Below are 27,134 nucleotides of genomic sequence, written 5' to 3'. Positions count from 1 at the left end.
TAAAAGCTTCTCAACCGAATAATAACAGGCATTTCCCATATTTATTCTGTGTTTAATTTCCTCCCGAGTATCATTTATATTTGTTACTATTGCTCCCAGATATTTGAACTTCTCCACCTCTTCAAAAGATAAATTTCCAATTTTTATATTTCCATTTCGTACAATATTCTCGTCACGAGACATAATCATATACTTTGTCTTTTCGGGATTTACTTCCAAACCTATCTCTTTACTTGATCATATTATTAAAAAATATAAATTATCTGTACTCATTACTATGAGTAACTTCGCAAGCTATGTGCCTGACATTTTTATGCAACTAAAGCATAAAGGGGCAGGAAGGGAGGAACTAAGAAAAAAAAAGGCACCGAACATAAGGAAGGGGAAAGATTGAACAAACGCAAAGCGAACTTCAATTCTGTAGAGACTCAACGAACATGAACCGAACATAAGGCCTCTTAACGCTTTTTTAACGAGTACGGTTATTTTAGGTTACATGCTTCACTTCTGCATATTGTTGGATGCCTATAGAGTAAGGCGAAGTTTCTAATATCTTGATATCTCCTCTCATGTTCGAACATTGCGCGAAACTATTTTATAAATTAACATCTGTAACGAATTATATAGTTGCATAAAAGATTAATTCATTTTAATACATAATGGTTGTTAATACACAATATTAATAAATACTCTAGTAAGAGTAAATTCATTATTTATACCAGGATGTTTTTAAATTTGTGTCAAATATTCTAAGAGCACATTCCTATTACCAAACTTAGAACAACTCATTTAAATATGGGTCTCTACTCTGTTTTTATATACAGTAGAACCCCAATTATCCATCACCCTATTAACCGATCAGCGCAATATCCGACTCTTTATCGCTTATTTTCTGCAGAAAAAAAAAAATGAAATATGCCCTACTACGCATTATGTAGATACTATTCTTTTTGTAGAGAATTATTTCAAGCCTTTACCGTTACACAATATGTAATAGAAATTCTGCTGCTGCCGGAAACATTGTTATTTCTGGAAGGAATAATTAATTATAGTTTATTTAACGACGTTCGTAACTGCAGAGGTTAAATCAGCGTCGCCGGTGTGCCAGAATTTTGTTCCGCAGGAGTTCTTTTACATCCCAGTAAATCTACTGACATGAGGTTGTTGCATTTAAACACACTTAAATGCATCGAGTTTTTTATTGGGTTATTTTACGACGCTGTATCAACATCTGAGGTTATTTAGCGTCTGAAAGATATGAAGGTGACAGTGCCGGTGAAATGAGTCCGGGGTCCAACACCGAAAGTTACCCAGCATTTGCTCGTATTGGGTTGAGGGAAAACCCCGGAAAAAACCTCAACCAGGTAACTTGCCCCTACCGGGATTGGAACCCGGGCCACCTGGTTTCGCGGCCAGACGCGCTGACCGTTGCTCCACAGGTGTGGACAATGCCATCGACGTGGGCCGGGATCGAACCCGCAACCTCGAGCATAGAAGGCCAGTGCTATACCAACTACGGCTACCGAGGTCGACTGGAAGGAAAATTTTTTGCAGCTTTTAAAATATTCACTACATTTTTTTCAAAAAAATAACCGCAAAAACTTCCTTATAATTCCTAACCCTTGTACCATTCAGTTTGCTTTCCAAGGGCATCAAAAGAAAATCTGTTGTGTTAAATATCGAAAAAAAAAAAGTACGAATAATTGGGTGCTTTGCAAAAGGAGAAACTATTATTCATCTCGCATCAGAATACGAGACCGGGATTACAACTGTGCTCATTTAATAAAAACAAAGATAATATTCTGTGCACATATTATTTTGTGCGAGATCGTGCGTATTTTCTTGCTTTCCGCACAAAACCAATACGCGGTAAGTGTGAAATACCACATTCAGTATTCCCAACGTAACACACATAACAATTTCCCTCTTCTTACCGCTTAAGCGACATATTCATTTTACTGCTTTAGGCTTTTAACATATTATTTTTAGAGACGTTTAACATAGTAATAATTATAAATTGGAAACTTATCATTGCAATTTCACCTAAATTGCAATGTTAATTATTGTTTTTAAATATTTGCAAAAATTAAGTAACGTCTACTACTCCACGAAACTTATTGCATTCCTGATACAAGTAACATTAAGGAAGCCGTGAAAAAATCAACAAGATTCCAGATGCCGATGTTATTACTGCAATATGTTATATAAATAATATTGTTAAAATATTAAAATGAAAAATAAATCATTACATAACCTTACCGTTTGTTTTAAGTTCGCATTTATAGACTGGGGGGGGGGGGGGAAGACAGACGTATATCACGGCCTGCTGGAGTATAGTAAACACAGAAAACATTTTATAGCAACAATGTTGAAGAAAGATATTTTGATTTTCCGAAGTTGCCGTCATTAAACAGGAACCAACATGGAGATTTCATTGCAACTAATTAGAAATTCCTCTTTCAGGTATGTAATAAACGATCTTCGCACAAAATAATGTACGATACACGAGCGATATGTTTGTTTTCATGTTCTCGGAAATTAAAAAAGCTCAACTACGTTTCGCTTTTTCATTCTTTTCCTCGGACATGAAAACATCAACATACCGCTCTTGTAACGCATATTACTATTACTTTATTGTGTTTATTGGTTATAATGAGCTTAATATTGTATATCCCGAATCTGCCTAGCGGTACCGTATGGTACCACAAGTACATATAGTAGTTTCCAGTCGCTGTATTGGCAACAATGATTATTTTCACAATTTCTCATTGTTTAATTTACTCACTGACATTCCAGTCCTTGTAAGGAAAAGAATATTTTGAAGTTATTTGGCTTGGTATGCGTAGTGGCGTTCGGTAATTATACACATTTTCTTGAATCACACAATTTTGGTATCTGTTTGAAGTAAATATTTGAATACATTCAATTAGCATTATAATTTTGAATAAATTCTGATTTCATATATTGGAAAAGGCTTATAGTAAAGCATTCAATTCATGTTTTCACTATAAATATACGAACTGCCAAATATATATGACATAGAGTTAGTCTGGTACCGTATGGTACCACTAGGCAGATGCCGTAGCATTTTGTAAGGAATCGATTTTTCCTCTTTATAGCATTCATATTGATAATTTATTATGGTTCCTGGGACATAACACTTATTGAAGCTGTAAGAATCATAGAGGACGACAGTATAATAATCTAAGTACTATCTATATTGAACCACCAGACGTCACAGTGAATTCTGATGAAGATTATAGAGAGGAAGATACAGGTAGTTTACTTGATAATCTCTTAGGAAATCAATTTTATTACGATGAAAGGCATATGAATTATCTAACTGTGATGAAGATAGTGATGTGACAAATAAAGTTAGAAGAAATAAGAAAACATAAAGAAAACTTTTACTTGAAGAATCGAAAGAGGTTTGAGTCTAAGAATGAAGATGAGATGAGGACAAATAGTTCAATTTCGTGCTCACAAAATACAGAAGGAAAGAGTAACCAAGAAGGAAACAATCAAACTCACACGAAAACCGACTTCACAGGTACGTGATGAACATCCCCCTTCTAACAGTAGCATTTTTCCTGTAGTTGACTCACATTTTATAGAGGAAAATAGCCTACAGAATTATTTGAAGTATTCTTTGACTGCAATGTTATTGATTTTATTTTGTAAGAGAAACCCAGCGTTATGCTTTATTTCTAAATGTACAAGGTTTACAAATAACAGCTTTAGAAATGAAGTCCTTAATCGGAATTCTTCTCTTCAATGGCTACAGTTTTGTACCTAGCAGAAGATTCTACTAGGAAACTGCACTGGACACGCAATGAATTAGTTTACAATTGCATGTGGTGTGATCGATTTGTCCATTGTACCGATAATACCAAATTTTAGATTGGCAAGACAAAATGTCAAAGCTCCGACCTCTGATAAATCTGATGGACAGATTTATGAAAAATTACATTCTGGCATAATGTATGAATTTTGATGAATGTGTGATACCCTATAGACGTCATCCTCTAAACATTTCATCAGGGGAAAGGTTCGGCTTCAATTATGGTGCCTAAACATTGCTTATGGGCATATCTGATATCTTTTGAAATATGCCAAGGGAAGAGGGCAAGTGCAAATGATCACTTTGAATTTGATTATGGTAAATGTGCAGCACCTCTCGTTGAAATGCTCGACAACTTACCACATGATATGAAGAGCCTACCCTTCCGACTGTACGTACTTTGATAACCTGCGAGGACTGGCTGGCTGGCTGTCCTCGTATACTCACACAATGCATTACGAGTGAAGTGGGACTCTGTGTAAAATGTTTTGAAAAATTATACGTAAAATCTTAGGAAGTGCAACTAAACCAAGGAGCATTGAGGTGCGAACCCTTGCTATTTGTAAAAGCTAGCTACATTGCCCTGTTATTATCATACAAGAAATAAAATAATAAAAGATAGTGAATGATATAGTGAAGTTTTCCTGTCATTCCAATAAATAACGAGTTAAAATGATGAAATCCGAAGAAAAGAAACCTTGCACCCGTATCTGCCTAGCGGTACCGTATGGTACCACCCCTTATCTTTGAAAGTAGATGATTTTAAACAAAACCGAGTTTAATTCCATAATAAGGACGTAAGTTTGAACAAATGTTGAAGAAATTACAAAAATCGCCACATGTTAGAAAACCAGGCAGATTAGGGATATAGTGTAATGTGTAGTATGAAGAGCGAATGGTTGCAGTATGGCAGGAGCTTTAAATTACGAAACTGTAAATACTATGCAGTTAATTTATGAATTTTTTATGGTGGATTATCCGATATTTTCCATTAACCGTTCAGTCCATCCCCTTCATTACCACGGATAATAGAGGTTCTACTGTACAGAGGAAAACTTCCCTCCATTGAGTATGAACGTTAGGGCGAATCTTGCCAATCAGTAACAAGAGAGGTTGAAGGTGTGCTACTTACTGTACCTGTTTTACAGAATGTTCTTACAACACGTTAACGTTCTTTATTATCTTTCCTCAGTCTAGGCCTGCTTGTAACCCAGTGAAGTTCAGTTTTTAAACATGTCATTTACCATTACTTTTCATTCAAGATGATGGATATTGTGATTGTTGTGCTGATGTCCGTGTGCTTAGTAATTACTTCCTGTTTAATAGGTGGTAGAGGACATTACATAGCCTACTCTGAAACCAAGGGAGTAGCGTATCTGTTTAGACATGAATTGCGAAAGAGATCGTTTGAATCCTGGTGTCAGTTACCTCATAAGGGGAAAAGTGTAGTCATCTATGAAGAATATCCAAGAGCCAATTCATGGGTCAGCACCAAAAAGAATTTGTCGTCTTCGGAATATATTAATGCAATCAAGATGTCCTGCAACCTTACTGCAGTGCGCTCCGTTCCTGACTGCAACGAGACAGAAACTCTTGGCCACGTGTTGGGCTTTTGTCGGAAATGAGAGTTATTGCGTAACAACAGGCATCATAGAGTCCGTGGAGCTATCGCCTGTCTTCTTCGGAACAAGGGTTGGGAAGTTCATGAAGAGGTCCACTGCATTTCTGAAGACGACTCTCACAGAAGAGCGGATATAATAGCAATAAACAGGCAACAGCAAAAGGCTATTATCATAGATCCAACTAAACGCATGGAGAGAGATCTAAACCAAGCTCATAACGTTGATCAGGAAAAGAGGACCATTTATGAACCTTGTATTCCCTACCTTAGTGCCAAGTATAACATGCCTCTCTTCAATTGTTCAGTGACAGGTTATTTTTTGGTGCTCGGAGTTCTTTACCAAAATTTAAATATAATTTTTTAAAACAATTATCAAAATCATCTTTTGAAATTCAAAAAATCATCTCGCGCAAATTCTTAAAGATTCCCTGCAGATTATACAGTTTCATTTATACCACTCAGAAGGCCTTAATTAAGGATATGCTAATTTTAAATAAAATCTTTTATTTATAAGTATAATTTTATAGTCATCTTCTAAGATTTTATTTTATAATTGATAATCAATGGTGCTTAATTATTACATTTTATTTTTATAACAATATTCATATTTAATTGATTATATTTGTTTGCTATTAATTTCCGGATCCTCGTGGTCATCCTTAATTAAGGCCGGACGAGTTATTTCTCTCTCTCTCTCTCTTATTTCCAGAGCGAATATGACAATGCAAGGAACAGAAGACAATTTCCGTTAGTCATGTTTTGGAGAGAACATTTAAAGCGACGAGTGTGTCTAAAATTAATTGATAATGCATTCTGTTTTGATGTATTATTATTATTATTATTATTATTATTATTATTATTATTATTATTAGTGGAGGATTGGTAGTAATTCATAGCTTATTTCATTCCGTTCATTAGATACTTTTAAATCTTACAGCAAATTGCATTTACTAACTCTAATTTCTGTATAAACATACACTCATAGGGATTTCTTAAAACTCCCTGTCATTTTCCTAAATGCTTGTCGATATGAAACGTCTTTAGAATATTTGTACTATAGTCCCGTCGCTCTTATTTCCGGCAACCAATCACGTTGCAGGTCGGGTACATTTAAACGTGTCCGTCTTGTCATTCGCTATTGATGATGTAATGAATTTCCTAAGGCTCGATAAATACTTAATATAATCGCCCGCCATTTTGGCTCTTTCGTTGGCGTTCCCAGAAATCACACGAGGACGTTATTTGCCGCTCAATTATTTGCTCAATTACAGTGCGTTTGATTTATCATCATAGGAGCTGCAACATGATAATGTTTAACGGTGAAGCAAATAGATTCCTTATCTAGTAGCTCGGCAACGAAAGAACAAAAATGGCGAACGATACTACCTACCTAGACTTTATAGAGCCTTCACTTCCTAAGACGATAGCAAAGGGGAGGAGTCACACCGGAAATAACTGCGACACGACTAATTAAATACATTCAGTATAGAATCCTCACTCACCTCACGAAAATATGTATTAATTTATCCCTGTAACAAATGATTAAATACTTGATTATTTAACAACACTGTATCAACTACTAGGTTACATAGTGTCGGTGGAATTGGTGATAGTGAGATAGTATTTGACGAGATGAGAACGAGGATTCGCCATAGATTGCCTGACATTCGCCTTACGGTTGGGGAATACCTCGGGAAATCCCAATCATGCAATCAGCCCAAGCGGGAATTGAACCCACGCCCGAACGCAACTCCGGATCAGCAAGCAAACGCGCTACAGCCTGAGCTACGACGGTGACATGGCAATTAATCGAATAAAACTACTTTGCGTGCATGTTGTTTTTGAATATGACATTATGTCGGTACAGATTATCGTCAAATAAAAAACATATACCTTTTTAAAAAGATACTTTGTTTGATTTACTTAATAGGCTACGTATATTTTTGTGAAAGTTTAGTCATATTAATAATAACATAATTTACCTGTACTCATTACTATGCGTAACTTCGCGAAGATATGTGGCTGAAACGCTATGGCATAGTTGCGCCCCGCGGTCAATTGGGAGACCTAGGAATGGCATAATTGCGCCCCGAAGAAATCAGGTAGCAGAATGGGCATGGCATAGTTGCGCCCCGAAGAAATCAGGTAGCAGAATGGGCATGGCATAGTTGCGCCCCGAAGAAATCAGGTAGCAGAATGGGCATGGCATAGTTGCGCCCCGAAGAAATCAGGTAGCAGAATGGGCATGGCATAGTTGCTCCCCGATGGGCATAGTACACACGAAAGTGATTGTCATAAAATAAATAAATTCCTTAAAAATATTACAGTGATAGCAGCATTGAAATCAGGTAGACCTAGCATATGATCAATTTTGCTATTTAAGATAGCACTTTTTTTTATCGATCACACACAATAAATGAACTGGATTTTTTGTTTGTACATCGATATCTTAACCCTACGGTACAGGGTTTCAAAATTGAAACTTAGAACCATTGTGAATTATTAACTCTTTACACTTTTCACTAAACTTTACATTCATTTTAAATTAACCTCACTATACGCCACAGACGGTGTGAAAATCACTAATAAAATGTCAAGACTGCTAAGGCCCCATATTCCAACGGCTCACTCATTTGAATATGTCAGTTAATAAAGTATTGCTAACTTTATGGTGTTCATTTTAACGGTAGGCTATTGATAATCACTGCATAAACAGTAGAAAAACAGTTAATAAAGTACTGCCAGCTTCACGGTGTTCATTTTAACGGTATCGATAATGAATATTAAATCGAATAAGAAATCAATAAGGTTGGTTGATTACGAGGCTCGAGTTTCCGTAGTGTCTTTTTCTCTACGTATTTCATCGGGGCGCAACTATGTCATGCCCCTTTTCTCTACCTGATGGGAACGGGGCGCAACTATGCCCACAAAACAGGGACCCTTTTTTATCTGCTGCATCTTATCTGTCCGTGGGGTGCAACTATGCCCTGCCCGGCCGAAATCCTTTAGCAGCTAAAGTATAAAGGGACAGGAGGGGAGGAACTAAGGAAAAAAGCACCAAACATAAGGAAAATTTCCTCTTGTAAAATTATATAGTATTGTCTCAAGATTGGTTAAAATCGGTTAACGCATATAGAATATAACGAAACTAATCATCTCCTTTTTCAGTGACAATCTCTAAAGTCTGTTTTCTTTTTTTAAAAAACGTCATGAAACACCCATGAAAACACTGCATAGACAGTGAATTATTCATTGGACGTAGGCTAATGAAATGCATCACGGCAGCAAATCCGGTGATACAAAGTGACGACACCATAACGCTTTGGCAAACTTGAGCACAACTGCTGTCGGGTTCAAGGTAGAGATGGGTAAAAAAAGCTGGAACAGTTTATTTGAAACTGTTTCACAATTGAAACTGTTTCGTATCGAAACAGTTTCGTGATATAACCTGTTTCAACTGTTCCAAAGAGTGTTACACAACTCCAGTGATAACTTCAACGTTCCACATGGTTACAACAGATAAACAGTTAAGTTTATAAACAGTTTTCCTCTTTTTTGTTGTCTGCAAAGGACATGTATAGCGCTATCATTGACCTCCAATCGAAAGTATTTATTTATTTATTTATTTATTTATTTATTTATTTATTTATTTATTTATTTATTTATTTATTTATTTATTTATTTATTTATTTATTTATTTATTTATTTGTTTGTTTGTTTGTTTGTTTGTCTGTTTGTCTGTTTGTCTGTTTATCTATTTATCTATTTATCCATTTATCCATTTATCCATTCATCCATTCATCCATTCATCCATTCATCCATTCATCTATTCATCTATCTATCTATCTATCTATCTATCTATCTATCTATCTATCTATCTATCTATCTATCTATCTATCTATCTATCTATCTATCTATCTATCTATCTATCTATCTATCTATCTATCTATCTATCTATCTATTTATTTATTTATTTATTATTTTGCTAATAATTGTAACATAAAATATAATATATACAGAAAAACTTTAGCTCGCCCCTGAAAGAGTAGAACTCGTGCTCAGGGGCGGATATATCCATGTTCTACACGGCCTTCGTGCAACAGTAGCCTATGTAGGATCGCACAATTTAATTGTACGAATCAAATTCCCTAATAAATCTCCTAATTATTAGCTGTCCATTGATGGAGAATGTGTTCATGGTGCCCTGACATAGTGTTAATTATTAATATACCGCGAAAAATATCATCGGCTAATGTCATCGTTATTAAACTCTCCTAGGGTTATATGCGTTATTTTTACTAAAATCGATATGTTCATGGTCCCCTGACATAGTGTTAATTATTAATATACCGCGAAAAATATCATCGGCTAATGTCATCGTTATTAAACTCTCCTACGGTTATATGCGTTATTTTTACTAAAATCGATATGTTCATGGTGCCCTGACATAGTGTTAATTATTAATATACTGCGAAAAATATCATCGGCTAATGTCATCGTTATTAAACTCTCCTACGGTTATATGCGTTATTTTTACTAAAATCGATATGTTCATGGTCCCCTGACATAGTGTTAATTATTAATATACCGCGAAAAATATCATCGGCTAATGTCATCGTTATTAAACTCTCCTAGGGTTATATGCGTTATTTTTACTAAAATCGATATGTTCATGGTCCCCTGACATAGTGTTAATTATTAATATACCGCGAAAAATATCATCGGCTAATGTCATCGTTATTAAACTCTCCTAGGGTTATATGCGTTATTTTTACTAAAATCGATATGTTCATGGTGCCCTGACATAGTGTTAATTATTAATATACCGCGAAAAATATCATCGGCTAATGTCATCGTTATTAAACTCTCCTAGGGTTATATGCGTTATTTTTACTAAAATCGATATGTTCATGGTCCCCTGACATAGTGTTAATTATTAATATACCGCGAAAAATATCATCGGCTAATGTCATCGTTATTAAACTCTCCTACGGTTATATGCGTTATTTTTACTAAAATCGATATGTTCATGGTGCCCTGACATAGTGTTAATTATTAATATACTGCGAAAAATATCATCGGCTAATGTCATCGTTATTAAACTCTCCTAGGGTTATATGCGTTATTTTTACTAAAATCGATATGTTCATGGTGCCCTGACATAGTGTTAATTATTAATATACTGCGAAAAATATCATCGGCTAATGTCATCGTTATTAAACTCTCCTAGGGTTATATGCGTTATTTTTACTAAAATCGATATGTTCATGGTGCCCTGACATAGTGTTAATTATTAGTATACCGCGAACAATATCATCGGCTAATGTCATCGTTATTAAGCTCTCCTAGGGTTATATGCGTTATTTGTACTAAAATCGATTTATTTTGAATTGCAGTTATTTACTGTACCCTTAACAGTAACCTACGAAAAATGACTTTCGTCGTCATAATACACTGAACAGCTGATTTATAGACGATTCAAGGCCTTTGAAACATGTTCCCGAAGCAGATGAGAGGTTGAAACAGTTGGAATACTTGGCACTGATGTTGTAAACATGTTCTTAGGAAACTGTTTCTTTGAAACTGTTATTTTGGAACAGCTTCGTTCATGAAACAGTTACAGCACAGTCTAGTATATACAATAACGAAGCTCAATACGTAGTAAATATGCAAACATTAGATAGTTGCTCACCACTAGGATCGCTAATATCGGCTCATTACAGGCAATGCAAAATAGTACCGGCACAGTCTATTGTTTCTAGCACCCTCAAAACGTGACTGTATATAGTAGACTGTGGTTACAGTCGAAACTGTTTCTTAAAAAGAACAGTTTATCCCATCTCTATGAAACACTCATGAAAACACTGCATAGACAGTGAATTATTAATTGGACGTAGGCTAATGAAATGCATCACGGCAGTAAATCCGGTGATACAAAGTGACGACACCATAACGCTTTGACAAACTTGAACACAACTGCTGTCGGGTTGAAGTACTGAACAGTATTTATAAACGGTAGTTTAATGTAATGATTGCGCTTGCGCATTCATCTATTGGACAGCTGCCTGCCTTGACCAATGAACAGACTTGACTATGGCTTTAATGCCTACGAACTCCTGCAGTGTGAACATAATTCAACTCACGCACACATCGAAAATGAAGTTCATAAACACTAATTTCCTTCAAGTTTCTGTTGAGGTTACATCGATTCATATGAAATTTTAGTGTTCTCAAAGTTAGATCTGTGAAATAATATTTACTGCGCAAGCGCACGGATAATTAATGGTCATCACAGCTGGTTCTTCAAATTAGCGCGGTTTTTTTTTTTTTTTTTCCTTTTTGCACATTCATGCAGACTGTAAATAATGATAATAAAAAGAGTAATTAGGCCCACTTACCGTAACCTGTACCCAAACGACGACGCAGTTAAGGTGACCTTCATCAATCTATTTTTAGAGTGGAACGTGAATCCTTGTCTAGTTTTTCACTCACTGCTGTTCTCGTATTGTTGAGTGTAAATGGTTGTTTGACCGTGGTGACACGTGCTTCCTACGTGAACAGAATTCATTGCCCCGTATTTGCACAGGTTCTCCTTGGAGTTGTGCCCCCGTCGGCGTCGAAACTGGGACTTGCACGTTAAGTGTGTTTAGCCCACTTGCCCGCGTCAATAGATCCCGGTAAGTGAAACAGGAAAAATGTTTTTAAACCAAGGACGAGCGCTACCATCGTTCTATTAACTCCGATTCCCCGCACACACTGGCGTTGCTCCTGCTGTCATTTGTGACAGGAGAGTTGGAAGCTTCCCCCACTCTGCGGACCCACCGCGGAGGGGCGCTCCCAACAGCCGAGCATCACACATTCTACCAGAGTTCCCTCTTCGCTTCTTGCTTTGGGGACACAGGAGCCTCTTGGCGAAGGCTCACAATGAAAATTAAACATAACGTAAGCGTTAACTTAAGAATGTAAACGTTACGGTAAAATCAAGAAGTCATACCATCATTCACGATGGGAACCAGTGGCGGCTCGTGAACGTGTGGATTGGGGGCGCTGCAATAGATTTTGGTATAAACAAATTTCACTTCGCAAATCAAGCTTTCAGATATAACTCCCTGTAAAGTTGATTTGAATAATTTCGAGGGAAAAATTGTTCCTGGGCCGGGTATCGAACCCGGGACCTTTGGTTAATTGGTCAATAGAGGAAAAATTGGATCGGTGTCTGGTACAGTTCCCGGGTAGCTCGGTTGGGAGAGCGTTGGCACGTTTAACCAAAGATCCCGGGTTCGATACCCAGCCCCGGAACAATTTTTCCCTCGAAATTATTCAAATTTCACTTCAATCTTCTCCCCAAGGGAAAGTTGAGAAAAATTAATATTCTGTAATTCACACACACTCATGCTTGCACATTTGCACTGGTTAAGTTACGGTACTAAGATGTCACACCAAAGCAACACTCGGATATACTGATGGTCAACAATTTTCTAAAACTGGAAAGAGGTCGCTTTCGTATTTTACATGCTCTATCAAAAGGATTCTACTCGCGCAATCATTTTGAGTTAAGGCAAATACTAGGTTCTGCTGGAGGCTGGATATACAGGGACATCATTTTATTTTTACTTGCATTTTTATTGTACCTGCATTTCTGAATGTACTTCACTCTCACCCCTTCACTAATGTCCTTGCTCCCGTCAGACACACAAACTTACGGCCGCTGTTGCATTCGAAGTCTTCAAGCAGTGAAGTAAACACTGCAGTGTATAGTGTGTTTCAGAAATATGGTTGCGTTTTCTATAGAAAGAAGAACCTATATTAATAATATCGTACTAAAAATTATATTGAAGAAACGATAAATTAAATTTCAGAGAATATGCTTCAAAATGTTTTTAATAATATGCGTAAAGAATTGAAGCCTGCATTGTAATGAACGGCAACCATTTTCAACAAGTTGTTTAAAACTTCAGATTAGCTTATTTTTAATTGAAGTGTCTAGAAGCAAAGGAATGCTAGTGTAAACTAAAGTATCTAAAATTTTAGTGGCAAAGGAATATTTTCATCGCATCACACATTAAAATTTAAATAAAAATTTCACCGGTTTTACGAAAGCTTAAATATATAAACCCCATTTTCTCAAAAGTAACAAGTGCACTTACAGCCCTTTACTTATGAGCCCCTCAATTTAAATGCACTCCCTATATTGTATGTTAACATCAATAATTAATATGCTAAATAAAGTAGACATTACATAACGAACATAGCCGCCTAAAAATTTGAGTTTTTGAAAAAAAAATGTTACTACTCTACTGTATTTTGATAAATTCCGTAAAAGTGATGATCAAACTGAAAATCGTAATATCGTATTTCCCTACAACATAAATGGATACACTACTTTTCTCTCCTCCTATACCTAGTAAAATGATTTGTTTACATATTGCACTAGTAACATCAAACTCCTGTAATGGAAGGGGGCAACAGTGTTTCCGAGTATAGCCAGGTTAATGTTAAAAATGTTGGTAAAAATAAAGTGATGTTCCTGTATAATAATAAGGCAAAAGAGGATATTAATTTTGTTACATTAACTCGATGAGATTAAACAACAATAAGTATGTGAAGAGAAAATAAAAATGTTGTCATTAAGTTTCAAGGGAATAGAGAATCCATTTGACGCAGCATTACAATAGCGGTGTGGGAAGGGAGGAAAGATCTTCCCTTGTCACCTGGCTCTGCAAGCCACTGCAGCGAAATATGGGTTTTAAACAGCGGCAGTTTCCCTCTGCTTCCCTTCACCTCTCTACCCCCTGACCATGCAAGACACACACTCTATGAGCTGACCACCCTGCAGATCCCAGGACGACTTGATTGCAGTGTCAATTCCAATACAGTCAATGCGCAAAAATATTATGCATAAGATAATAGTACATATTCCCGGCCAGATGAAATATAAAGCAATTTACTTAAGAAAAGCTATAAAAAATTATTCTACAAATTAAAATTAAAATTATTTTTATTTTCTTGACAAAGCAGGGAGTGCTGCAGCTCCGCAGCTCTTATGGGCGAGCCGCCCCTGATGGAAACATAAACATAACAGCAAACATACTTGGTAACCATGGAAACATAACAACGACGCCATTTCCTCATATTCTGTCGTATACTTCAGCGGTCCACGATTGTGTTCTGTTCCCAAATCACGTAAGCATAAGCATGGAAGTTTGGAGTTTGCAAACTTTCATGTTAACGTCTTACGGTAATGTTAATGTCAGTGTTTATGTGAATCATTGTGAATGATCCCATTTGATAACCTGGCCGCAAACTTCTGTGTTTATGTTATGGTTATGTTTAATTTTTATTGTGAATGGGCCGGCATGCCACAGCAATAAGTTACGGGCCTCGCAAATTATGGGGTAATACGTAAAACTTCTTTTATTTACGTTTCCCACTTACGCTTTTTTCACATTATTCGTTTCTTTTTCTTTTCTTGAGGTCCTGGCAAAATTCCTATACTTCCCAATTCAGGACTGGGCGAGTAAATTACCTTTACGTATTAAATTACCTGTACGCATTTAACGTGTAATTCACGTGTAAAATACGTAATGCAGAAAACTGTTTTATACACGGAATAATAAACTATAAGTCGCGACGTTGTTATTCCCGGCGTAACTCCTCATCTTTGCTTACGTCTTAGGAAGTGAAGGCTCTATAAAATCTAGTTAGGTAGTATCGTTCGCCATTTTTGTTCTTTCGTTCCCGAGCTACCATACGAGGAATCTATTTGCCACACTCTTAAACATTATCATGTCGTAGCTCCTATGATAATAAATCAAACGCACTGTAATTCAGCAAATAATTGAGCGGCAAATAACGCCTTCGTGTGCTTTCTGCGAACGCCAACGAAAGAGCCAAAATGGCGGGCGATTATATTAAGTATTTATCGAGCCTTAAGAAATGAATAACGTCTTCATTGGCGAATCACAAGACACACACGTTTAAATGTAGCCGACCTGCAACGCGATTGGCTGCCGGAAATTAGAGCGACGGAACTATAACATTTAATTGATTTTGACAATCTAAACATCAATTACTTAATTCCTTTTAAGTCCTGATAAGAAAAATGTCTGTTGCAACAGAATTTTTTTCTGATTTTATACACTAGTTTTTGCATGGATTATAACATTTGTTCATATTTACCTTCATTCACTCTAATACTTAGAAAAATAACAATGTTTTGCTTACTTTCAGTTTGTTTCTTTGTTTGTTGGAAAAACCCCATAACATCCTAACTATGGTCCGTCCCAGGAATCTGTAGAGTAGAAAGGCGAAACAAGACCTCTGCGCAAGTAGTATGTGGGAGGGCTAGGGCCAATGACTGCTCTGGGGAAGGCATTGCTTGAACGAAGAGAGCAATCGCTTGCAGGAGGGGATAATTTCTATCTGAACTCTACCTTCTACCACGAGCATCTTACCCCTTAGCGGCCTCGAGCTGATGCTGCCCGCAATACACTACGACACAAATAGACTGCGCCCCCATATGCGCGAAGCTACTCCACAGATTCCTGGGAAGGACCATAATTAATTTTTGGGGGGCTTTTATGTATATATTATAAAACACAACTAATAATGAATAAATCTAACATTCAGCAACTATATCACTTGTTAAATACATTTTGACAATTAAAATTTAATTAATTAAACTAAACAGTTTTATTGATTTCCCGAAAGTTTTCTGGGACAAACCATAATTAATTTTTGGGGGGCTTTTATCTATATATATTATAAAACACAACTAATAATGAATAAATCTAACATTCAGCAACTATATCACTTGTTAAATACATTTTGACAATTAAAATTAATTAAACTAAACAGTTTTTATTGATTCCCGAAAGTTTTGTTTTTGTCACTTGTGGGGTTTTAAAAATAAACTATTGTAGTGAGAAAGGCCTTTTTATAGTATAACAGTTTAAGGTAAATATTATGATTTGAACATAATAACTCATTAAATGTAATAATTTTCCAAATTTTTTGTGGTAATGTCTAATCATCAAAGAGTTGGGAAGCATGGCTGAACAGACTTTTTGTATGTCAGAACATTAATGAACTTATTTTTTTCAATCTTCGCTTCCACTGGCATTACTATCTTTATTGGTCGTAGGCTATCTGTACAGTTCTGTGTAGAAACCTTTCACTTCATCCGGTATGAATTGCAAAATCTTCTTAAGGTCTCCAGTTTTTAACATTAATTGGTAGCCTCGAGTTATTTGCTAGGTTTGTTGGTAGTTCAAACGGTAAATTTTCATCACAAATTGAAGAAAGGGATACTAAAAATAAAAGTTTTTGGAGGTTTTACGTATTTTACATTTATTACGTTAATTACACATTATTTACGCGTAAATACGTAATGTAAATAACTTTTCTTTCGCGTAAAGTCTCAACCATGATTAGTACGGAGTAGAACCTAGATAATGCGAACTAATTGGAGCTGGGGTGGAATAGAATGGAATTTTGGGGGGGAGCACTATGCCCAACACTGCGACCTTTCATGATCTATTGAGCTAACCCTCAAGTTAGGAACATTCCCCACCCCACACCGGCTGATTACACTAAGGTTCGCTAGTAGAATATGGGTCCACTCCATGCACTGTTATAAGTAACACTTGTGTCCACAATGAACATTTATTAGTCAAGCGATCATCGCCGAGCGTACAAGAGACTACAACGTGTTCATAATATGTGCGTCCGTTTCGTCTGCAATATTCGCCGAGCTGATCACGTAACACCATCCCTCGAAATGTTGTCCTGGCTCCGTCGTAGGAAAATCCACTGTCTTTCCCTTCTCTTTCACATATTGCATTTCTCCACTCCTGTCTATCTTGCGTCTCCTTTTCAAAATTTATCCATCCATCATAACCTAGACACACGATCACAACACTCCTCAATATTATCCAGTCCCTCCCATCGAACATCCTCATATTCATCTTCTTTCACTGTGGCTGTTCCTCGACTTTGGAATTCCCTACCGAGTAATGTCAGGGACTGTCAGACGTCAAACCAATTTAAGAATAGGCTAACGAAATATTTTTCTAACAATTCTTGTTAACAATAATAGCTGTTTCAGGTTTCTCAATGTTTAATGGTTTTATATATATATATATATATATATATATATATATATATATATATATATCACAGATAAATATCTAAATTATCTCATTATTATTATTATTATTATTATTATTACTATTTCTTACCAATGTTTATTATTGTCACACTAACATTACTTATCCAACTTTCATTATTTACTTTCATGTTGTTTTATGGTCTCGATATTAATGTAATAACTATGTAAGCAATTGTATTCAATTAGAATTAGAGTCTGGCTGGGCGGAAGAGAAGGCCTACTGGCCTTAGCTCTGCCAGATTAAATAAATAAATAATAATAATAATAATATTATTATTATTAATATTATTATTATTATTATTATTATTATTATTATTATTATTATTACAACGTTGACGATCAACACCGTGCGAACATCAGCTGAGCTGTTTCCTTCACAGCGAACATCGTAAGTTTGGAGGCAATCATTCTTTTGAATAATTTAGCGTTTCAGACAAGTTTAAGCTTATTTTTCTAGTAAAGAACGAAGAGCTAAATGGTAACAGTGAAATGCATTGCTGTACTTACGCCGCTTTAAACACAGACGTACAGTATACTTAAATTATATTCCGAGTGAACGATCTGTGTCAAAATTAATTACATTGTTCGTTATAAATTATAATGGTTACAATATTCAGGCTTTTGTCCAAGCTATTCACCTTAAAACTAGTTCAAAACACAGTCCATTAAGATTTTAAAATGGTCTCAAGTAATTGGTTGCAATAATCGTCGTTTTAAAGATTGCAATTTCGAGGAAGATATGTCTTTCATACCCTTTGTACAGGGTGTATCAAAATTATTAATAGCGAAAACTGAAATATTTGAAAGTATACGATAATAGAAGCAAAACGGTTTCAGTAAACATGGGTCCGCAAACGAGATAATTGCGAATATTTGGTTACAAGCCGCCACTGACTTCGTTATGAAATATCATCCTAGTTAGTACAAATTTATTTGAAATGAAGACTTTTCGTTTACTTCTCCATCTAAGTTGGCTCAAATTTCACTCCTGGCTTACCTTAACAGGTAGAGCAGCTGGCTACGGACTGGAAGGTCCGGGGTTCGATCCCAGGTGGTGACAGGATTTTTTCTCTTTGCCAAACTTTCAGAACGGCCCCGAGGTTCACTCAGCCTCCTATAAAATTGAGTACCGGGTCTTTCTGGGGGTAAAAGGCGTTCAGAGCGTGGTGCCGACCACACCACCTCATTCTAGTGCCGAGGTCATGGAAAACATGGGGCTCTACCTCCATGCCCCCCCAAGTGCCTTCATGGCATGTTACGGGGATACCTTTACCTTTATCTTTTACCTTACCTTAACAAGGAATACATACTACTTCAGCACGTTACTTACTTACCTACTTACTTACTTACTTACAAATTACTTTTAAGGAACCCGCAGGTTCATTGCCGCCCTCACATAAGCCCACCATCGGTCCCTATCCTGTGCAAGATTAATCCAGTCTCTATCATCATATCCCACCTCCCTCAAATCCATTTTAATATTATCCTCCCATCTACGTCTCGGCCTCCCCAAAGGTCCTTTTCCATCCGGTCTCCCAACTAAAACTCTATATGCATCTCTGGGTTCCCCCTTACGTGCTACATGCCCTGTCCATCTCAAACGTCTGGATTTAATGTTCATAATTATGTCAGGTGAAGAATACAATGCGTGCAGTTCTGTGTTGTGTAACTTTCTCCATTCTCCTGTAACTTCATCCATCTTAGCCCCAAATATTTTCCTAAGAACCTTATTCTCAAACACCCTTAATCTCTACTACTTCAACATGTTACATGTTACAATTTACTGCACGCTCTTATCTGTTAAAGGAGGTGTTCCATCTCTCGGCAGTGTTCAGCTTTGTAAACAAGAGCACATCGCGGACCGCTTCCTGTGCGCAACAAGTAAAGTTTATTATGTTGACAACGAATAAAGTCGGTGTCAGGTGACCAGTCATCATCAACTGTCATTTTGACCCGCGCATTGTTCTCAACAAAACAATAATTTTTACATGATCCTAGTTTCTTTCTGTTCTTTGGGTGTTTGTTCCCGTTTTTGGATCGACAAAATTCACAGTGTGGTTTACTGGGTGGTGAATGTAATTGAAACCAGATCATTGCTGCATGTTTTGATAAGCTCGCCACTCGTCTGAAAATATCGCAGTACCTAGACCCACATGTCTCTGTACAATAGCACACAGCGTAGGTTCATTTCTACGTACAACTCTAAGCATTCTTAGAGCTTGTTTACGGTCACGTCTTTTTTATACCATACCGAAGATTCATGGACCAACGACGACATTTCCGTAGCCTACTTGTTGCGTGCTGCTGGTACACGATTACCTTGAAGTAGTCTCCCTCTATTGTTTTTCCTCCGACCATGCATGCAACTTTCATCTTTCTCGACTATTTCCTCTGGACCTCCCATGCAAACTCCGTTGCCATATCCTCAATGTTGATAATAATGCAGAATTCAAAAATATTTAGGTTTTTCCTAACCACGTTGTGACTTAATTATACAATATCTGAAAATTTTGAAAACGTTAAATCCAGAATTTCGAACTTAGTTAGTGTGTTCTGGTCAGAATCACGGTTGGACGTTGCGTAAGAATTGTCTATAATGACTGAATTGTTACAAACACGGTTGGACGTTGCATAGGAATAATTTTCAACGATGACAGGATTGTTACAAACACAGTTGGACGTTGCATAGGAAAAATTGTCAACAGTGACAAGATTGTTACAAACATGGTTGGACGTTGCGTAGGAATAATTCTCAACAGTGACAAGATTGTTACAAACACGGTTGGACGTTGCATAGGAATAACTCTCAACAGTGACAAGATTGTTACAAACACGGTTGGACGTTGCATAGGAATAATTCTCAACAGTAACAAGATTGTTACAAACAAGGTTGGACGTTGCACAGAAATAATTGTCAACAGTGACAGGATTGTTACAAACACAGTTGGACGTTGCATAGGAAAAATTATCAACAATGACAGGATTGTTACAAACACGGTTGGAAGTTCCATAGGAATAATTGTTAACAATGACAAGATTGCTACAAACACGGTTGGACGTTGTATAGGAATAATTCTCAACCATGACAAGATTGTTACAAACACGGTTGGACGTTGCATAGGAATAATTATTAACAATGACAAGATTACTACAAACACGGTTGGACGTTATATAGGAATAATTCTCAACCATGACAAGATTGTTACAAATACGGTTGGACGTTGCATAGGAATAATTATTAACAATGACAAGATTGCTACAAACACGGTTGGACGTTGCATAGAAATAATTGTCAACAGTGACAGGATTGTTACAAACACGGTTGGAAGTTCCATAGGAATAATTGTTAACAATGACAAGATTGCTACAAACACGGTTGGACGTTGTATAGGAATAATTCTCAACCATGACAAGATTGTTACAAACATGGTTGGACGTTGCATAGGAATAATTCTCAACAGTGACAAGATAGTTGCAAACACGATTGGACGTAGCATAGGAATAATTCTCAACAGTGACAAGATTGTTACAAACACGGTTGGACGTTGCATAGGAATAATTCTCAACAGTGACAAGATTGTTACAAACACGGTTGGACGTTGCATAGGAATAATTCTCAACAGTGACAAGATTGTTGCAAACATGGTTGTACGTTGCATAGGAATAATTCTCAACAGTGACGATTGTTACAAACACGGTTGGACGTTGCATAGGAATAATTCTCAACATTTACAAGATTATTACAAACATGGTTGGACGTTGCATAGGAATAATTCTCAACATTTACAAGATTGTTACAAACATGGTTAGACGTTGCATAGGAATAATTCTCAACATTTACAAGATTGTTACAAACATGGTTGGACGTTGCATAGGAATAATTCTCAACATTTACAAGATTGTTACAAACATGGTTGGACGTTGCATAGGAATAATTCTCAACATTTACAAGATTGTTACAAACATGGTTGGGCGTTGCATAGGAATAACTCTCAACATTTACAAGATTGCTACAAACACGGTTAGACGTTGCATAGGAATAATTCTCAACAGTGACAAGATTGTTACAAACATGGTTGGACGTTGCATAGGAATAATTGTCAACAGTGACAAGATTGTTACAAACATAGTTGGACGTTGTATAGAATAATTCTCAACAGTGACAGGATTGTTACAAACAAGGTTGGACGTTGCATAGGAATAATTGTCAACAGTGACAAGATTGTTACAAACACAGTTGGACGTTGTATAGGAATAATTTTCAACAGTGACAAGATTGTTACAAACACGGTTGGACGTTGCATAGGAATAATTCTCAACAGTGACAAGATTGTTGCAAACATGGTTGGACGTTGCATAGGAATAATTCTCAACAGTGACAAGATTATTACAAACACGGTTGGACGTTGCATAGGAATAATTTTAAACAGTGACAAGATTGTTACAAACATGGTTGGACGTTGCATAGGAATAATTCTCAACATTTACAAGATTGTTACAAACATGGTTGGACGTTGCATAGGACTAATTCTCAACAGTGACAAGACTGTTACAAACACGGTTGGACATTGTATAGGAATAATTCTCAACAGTGACAAGATTGTTACAAACATGGTTGGACGTTGCATAGGAATAATTCTCAACATTTACAAGGTTGTTACAAACATGGTTGGACGTTGCATAGGAATAATTCTCAACATATACAAGATTGTTACAAACATGGTTGGACATTGCATAGGAATAACTCTCAATATTTACAAGATTGCTACAAACACGGTTGGACGTTGCATAGGAATAATTGTCAACAGTGACAAGATTGTTACAAACACGGTTGGACGTTGCATAGGAATAATTCTCAACAGTGACAAGATTGTTACAAACACGGTTGGACGTTGCATAGGAATAATTCTCAACAGTGACAAGATTGTTACAAACACGGTTGGACATTGTATAGGAATAATTCTCAACAGTACAACATTGTTACAAACACGTTGGACGTTGCATAGGAATAATTCTCAACAGTGACAAGATTGCTACAAACACGTTTGGACGTTGCACAGGAATAATTTTCAACAGTGACAAGATTGTTACAAACACGGTTGGACGTTGCATAGGAATAATTTTGAACAATGACAAGATTGTTACAAACACGGTTTGACCTTGCATAGGAATGATTCTCAACAGTGACAAGATTGTTACAGACACGGTTGGACGTTGCATATACGGGTAAATTGTCAACAGTGACTGGATTGGTATGTCATAATCTGAATCCAACGTTTTTCTTGGTCTACCCAGGTTGTGACGTTTTCATGGTAGTGTCGCTAGAAGTGACATATTCAAAAATATCTTTAAATGAATGAATAAATTGTGTTAAAACTTTACGCTGTCTGTACTTTACAGGTACGTTCTTATTATTTATTCCTAACGAAACAAAAGAAATTAATTTGAGGGATGTATTAATAAATAATATTATGAGAAGAGTAAATGACTCGATAAAACACTATCCAATGAAAAACGCGACTGTAAGAAACGTTGGTTATCCGAAAAAAAAAAAATAGATAACATAACAGATTGACTGCACATGTTTAACATAAAATTAACATACAAAAACTAAAATTCGTAACATTCACGTGACGATGTCAGTGGACTTTTTACGCACCTCTGATTCCGCCTGCGAAACCATTAAATACCTCCCACATGTCTCGACTGATATTTGGGCTGCCTAAAGAAAGAAACCCTCTTTAAATCAGGCACCTTGCACGCTCTTTTCTATATTACGTAAAACAGTTAAATTACTCTCACAAGTATAAGTGGTAGATTTTTATTTCTTTGTCGGCCACATACAAGAAATTCTCTCCATTAATTTTTGCAACTTCAGAAATGTAAGCTAAGTGTAGCCTAACTCCTGCAGTGTTTTGGGTTACTTTTGTACCTATTTCATTTTACTAGCATGCAAGTTTTTCCGGATTCTATCCTCGTCGTTAGAATTGTTAGAATTTTGACTACATCGCCGTTGAGCTCAGTACGAATAATTCTGTGGTTCCAAGGCAATATGGGATGTCAATTCTTGACAAAAATAAGATTTTGCGATATGTTGTACATCCTGATGGTATCTTCATCGTGGCAAACGTTGACTATATTTATTATTTTTCTCTCACATTTTACCTTTTAGCCATAGAATTTGCCCTTATTATTATTATTATTATTATTATTATTATTATTATTATTATTATTATTATTATTATTATTATTATTATTATTATTCCATTGTTCTCTGTATTGATATTATTAATAATTACTATATGTTTTTATACTGGTCGAGTGGAAGAGAAAGCTTTATGGCCTTAACTCTACCAGTACCAGTAAAATAAATCAACAAATATAATTTAAATTGTAGGAAAGGTCATCGTAGTATTAATGTATATGGAATGCATTTTCAACAGTCTTCGAGGTCTAGTTTTGAATCATGAATAGAACGCCAATTGCAGCACACACAATATGCAAATGTTCCCTGATAATACGTACGTGTGACACGCTCCAAGTATAATGTCGCGTCATGTACTGTAGTCTATGCACATTGCACAACTAATCTTATCTCCGTACACCCTGGGACAGTATACGGTCTCTATTAATACATCAGAATATTTCAGCTACAGTTTAGTGCTATTGAGTATACTGACCTTGTAAAGGCTGGTTCACAATAAACCGGGAACGGAAACGCGAACGGAAATAATGTTAAAATAAATGTATTTAAATTAGAGCATTCACAATAGTTAATTCACAATAAACCGGAAACGGAAATGAGAACGAGAACGGAAATAATGTTAAAATAAATGTATTTAAATGTGAGCATTCACAATAGTTAATTCACAATAAATCGGAAACGGAAATGAGAACGAGAACGGAAATAATGTTAAAATAAATGTATTTAAATGTGAGCATTCACAATAGTTAATTCACAATAAACCGGAAACGGAAATGAGAACGAAAACGGAAATAATGTTAAAATAATGTATTTAAATGTGAGCATTCACAATAGTTAATTCACAATAAACCGGGAACGGAAACGAGAACGAGAACGGAAATAATGTTAAAATAAATGTATTTAAATTAGAGCATTCACAATAGTTAATTCACAATAAACCGGAAACGGAAATGAGAACGAGAACGGAAATAATGTTAAAATAAATGTATTTAAATGTGAGCATTCACAATAGTTAATTCACAATAAACCGGAAACGGAAATGAGAACGAGAACGGAAATAATGTTAAAATAAATGTATTTAAATGTGTGCATTCACAATAGTTAATTTACAATAAACCGGAAACGGAAACGAGAACGAGAGCGGAAATAATGTTAAAATAAATGTATTTAAATGTGAGCATTCACCATAGTTAATTCACAATAAACCGGGAATGGAAACGAGAACGAGAACGGAAATAATGTTAAAATAAATGTATTTAAATGCGAGCATTCACAATAAACCGGAAACGGAAATGAGAACGAGAACGGAAATAATGTTAAAATAAATGTATTTAAATGTGAGCATTCACCATAGTTAATTCACAATAAACCGGAAACGGAAACGAGAACGAGAGCGGAAATAATGTTAAAATAAATGTATTTAAATGTGAGCATTCACCATAGTTAATTCACAATAAACCGGGAACGGAAACGAGAACGAGAACGGAAATAATGTTAAAATAAATGTATTTAAATGTGAGCATTGTGAATGCTCACATGTAAATATATTTATTTTTACAATATTTTCGTTCTCGTTGTTGTTTCCGTTCCCGGTTTATTGTGAACTAGCCTTAATTGTATTATTTCTCTCCCTGGCTTTCCTGCTGTCGATTAATTAAATTCTCTTTTTATCGACAATCAAGCTTCCTTTTTCTTAGTACATCATTATCTATTTACGTTACCATTCTGCATAGGTACATGAGGGTTGATCATAAAACAAAGTAAGATTCCCTCGATAATAGTTCCTTGCATGCTAAATGAAATTAATATCTTCCGTGTGTGCACACTGCACATGATCCAACACGACCCAACCCTACTTCAGCTCGAGTTTATGGAGACTGAACGACAATCACAGCTGATGTGCTGACGGGTACTGTGCAGCATTACAACGATTAAAGGAGGCAATTCGCAGAAAGAGGCCAGGGGCTTGTTTTTACGAAATACAAGTCTTCTTAAATATCTTCTTTTCCTTTCAAGTTATACAGGGACATCATTTTATTTTTACTTCAATTTTTATAGTACCTGAGTTTTTCAATGTACTTCACTCCCACCCCTTCTGCTAATGAAGTTCAACCGTCCTCCACACAGATCCAAGACTGCATATACAGTCATTGTAGCCTTAGGGTCATAGTGAACAGTACGTTCCAAAAATATGTTTGCGTTTTCCAGTGACGAAAGAGCTTTCAATATTGAATCATTTTCGCACAGGTACTGTCGTCCATTTGTCTACGTCGTATCCCGGTTTCCTCCACCAGCTTTTAATCGCCAGCTAGTGTCTGGGCTGTCTCAGCTCTTTTCTGAAAACATTAATTTCTGTTAGGACTTGATTGGACGTCTACGTAATATTATACTACTATTTTAAATAACTTAAATAAAAGGGCCTCGTTAAGTAATTAACTGTCACAGGATTTCCTCCCTTTCTGCGACCCTATGACATAACCACTTGGACGGACAGTAGATAGCATGTCTGAGTAATTTTATCTTTTCGGATCGGGCAGAAGTGAAGATTGAATTTACAGTACGTAAGGTACTCTTTTATAGCGTAGGTACAGAATTATTTCAACATGAATTACTTAGTACGAAGGACGAAACTGGTAATTGGGATTAGGTGCAATAGTCTATAGTGCGATAATATACACATTAGAACTGAAGTCTGTATCGAAATGAACTGCCACCATTTTCAAAAATGTGTTTAAATATCCATATTATGATTATTTTTCAATTTCACTTCTTTCTCTATATTGTATGCTAATGTGCTGTAGGCAGTATAATATACACTGCATAATGAATACGTCCGAATGGATAACTCAGTTCGTGAGTAAAAACACTCATTGTTAATACTGTACTGTATTTTGATTAAACAAAAACCTAATGAAAATGATCAAACTCAAAATCGCGTATTTACTAGTTTACGTAAATGAATGAACTACTTTTCTTCCCTCCTATACCTAGTAAAGTGATTTGTTTGTACATCACGCCAGTATCATCGAACTCCAGTCGTGGAAGAGGGTAGCAAACTGCGTTGATCCAAAGGTATAGCCAGGTTAATATTAAAAATGTTAGTAAAAATAAAATGATGTCCCTGTACAAGTCCTGTACTAAATAAAGAAACGCCTATACCCTGTAACTTGCACTTAACAGTGCAGATTTCTGTACACTTGTAGACCTGTAGTAACGATTAGCATGCCTGACCGTGGAACGAGCGGCCCCAGGTTTAACTCCTGATTGGGGAAAGTTACCTGGTTGAGGTTTTCTCAAG

The 27,134-nt window shown here is 36.1% G+C and overlaps 1 protein-coding gene across 2 annotated transcripts in view; it reads right to left on the bottom strand.

Annotated features, from left to right (window-relative positions):
* Nucleotides 1-12,236, bottom strand: part of LOC138716480 (major facilitator superfamily domain-containing protein 6) — a 66,122-nt gene extending 53,886 nt beyond the window's left edge. Inside the window, exon 1 of one of the 2 annotated variants that reach the window (XM_069849649.1) lies at nt 11,861-12,236. The gene's annotated coding sequence lies outside the window, so the exon portion shown is untranslated. Of the gene's footprint in view, nt 1-5,269; nt 5,399-11,860 lie in introns of those variants that run through there. The other variant, XM_069812568.1, reaches the window with a different exon arrangement.
* Between the last annotated feature and the right edge of the window lie 14,898 nt (nt 12,237-27,134).

This window comes from Periplaneta americana, chromosome 1 (assembly GCF_040183065.1).
Source record: "Periplaneta americana isolate PAMFEO1 chromosome 1, P.americana_PAMFEO1_priV1, whole genome shotgun sequence".
Lineage (NCBI taxonomy): Eukaryota > Metazoa > Arthropoda > Insecta > Blattodea > Blattidae > Periplaneta > Periplaneta americana.
The sequence above is the reverse complement of the archived record's forward strand: the minus strand, read 5'-3'. Positions and strand labels throughout refer to the sequence as shown.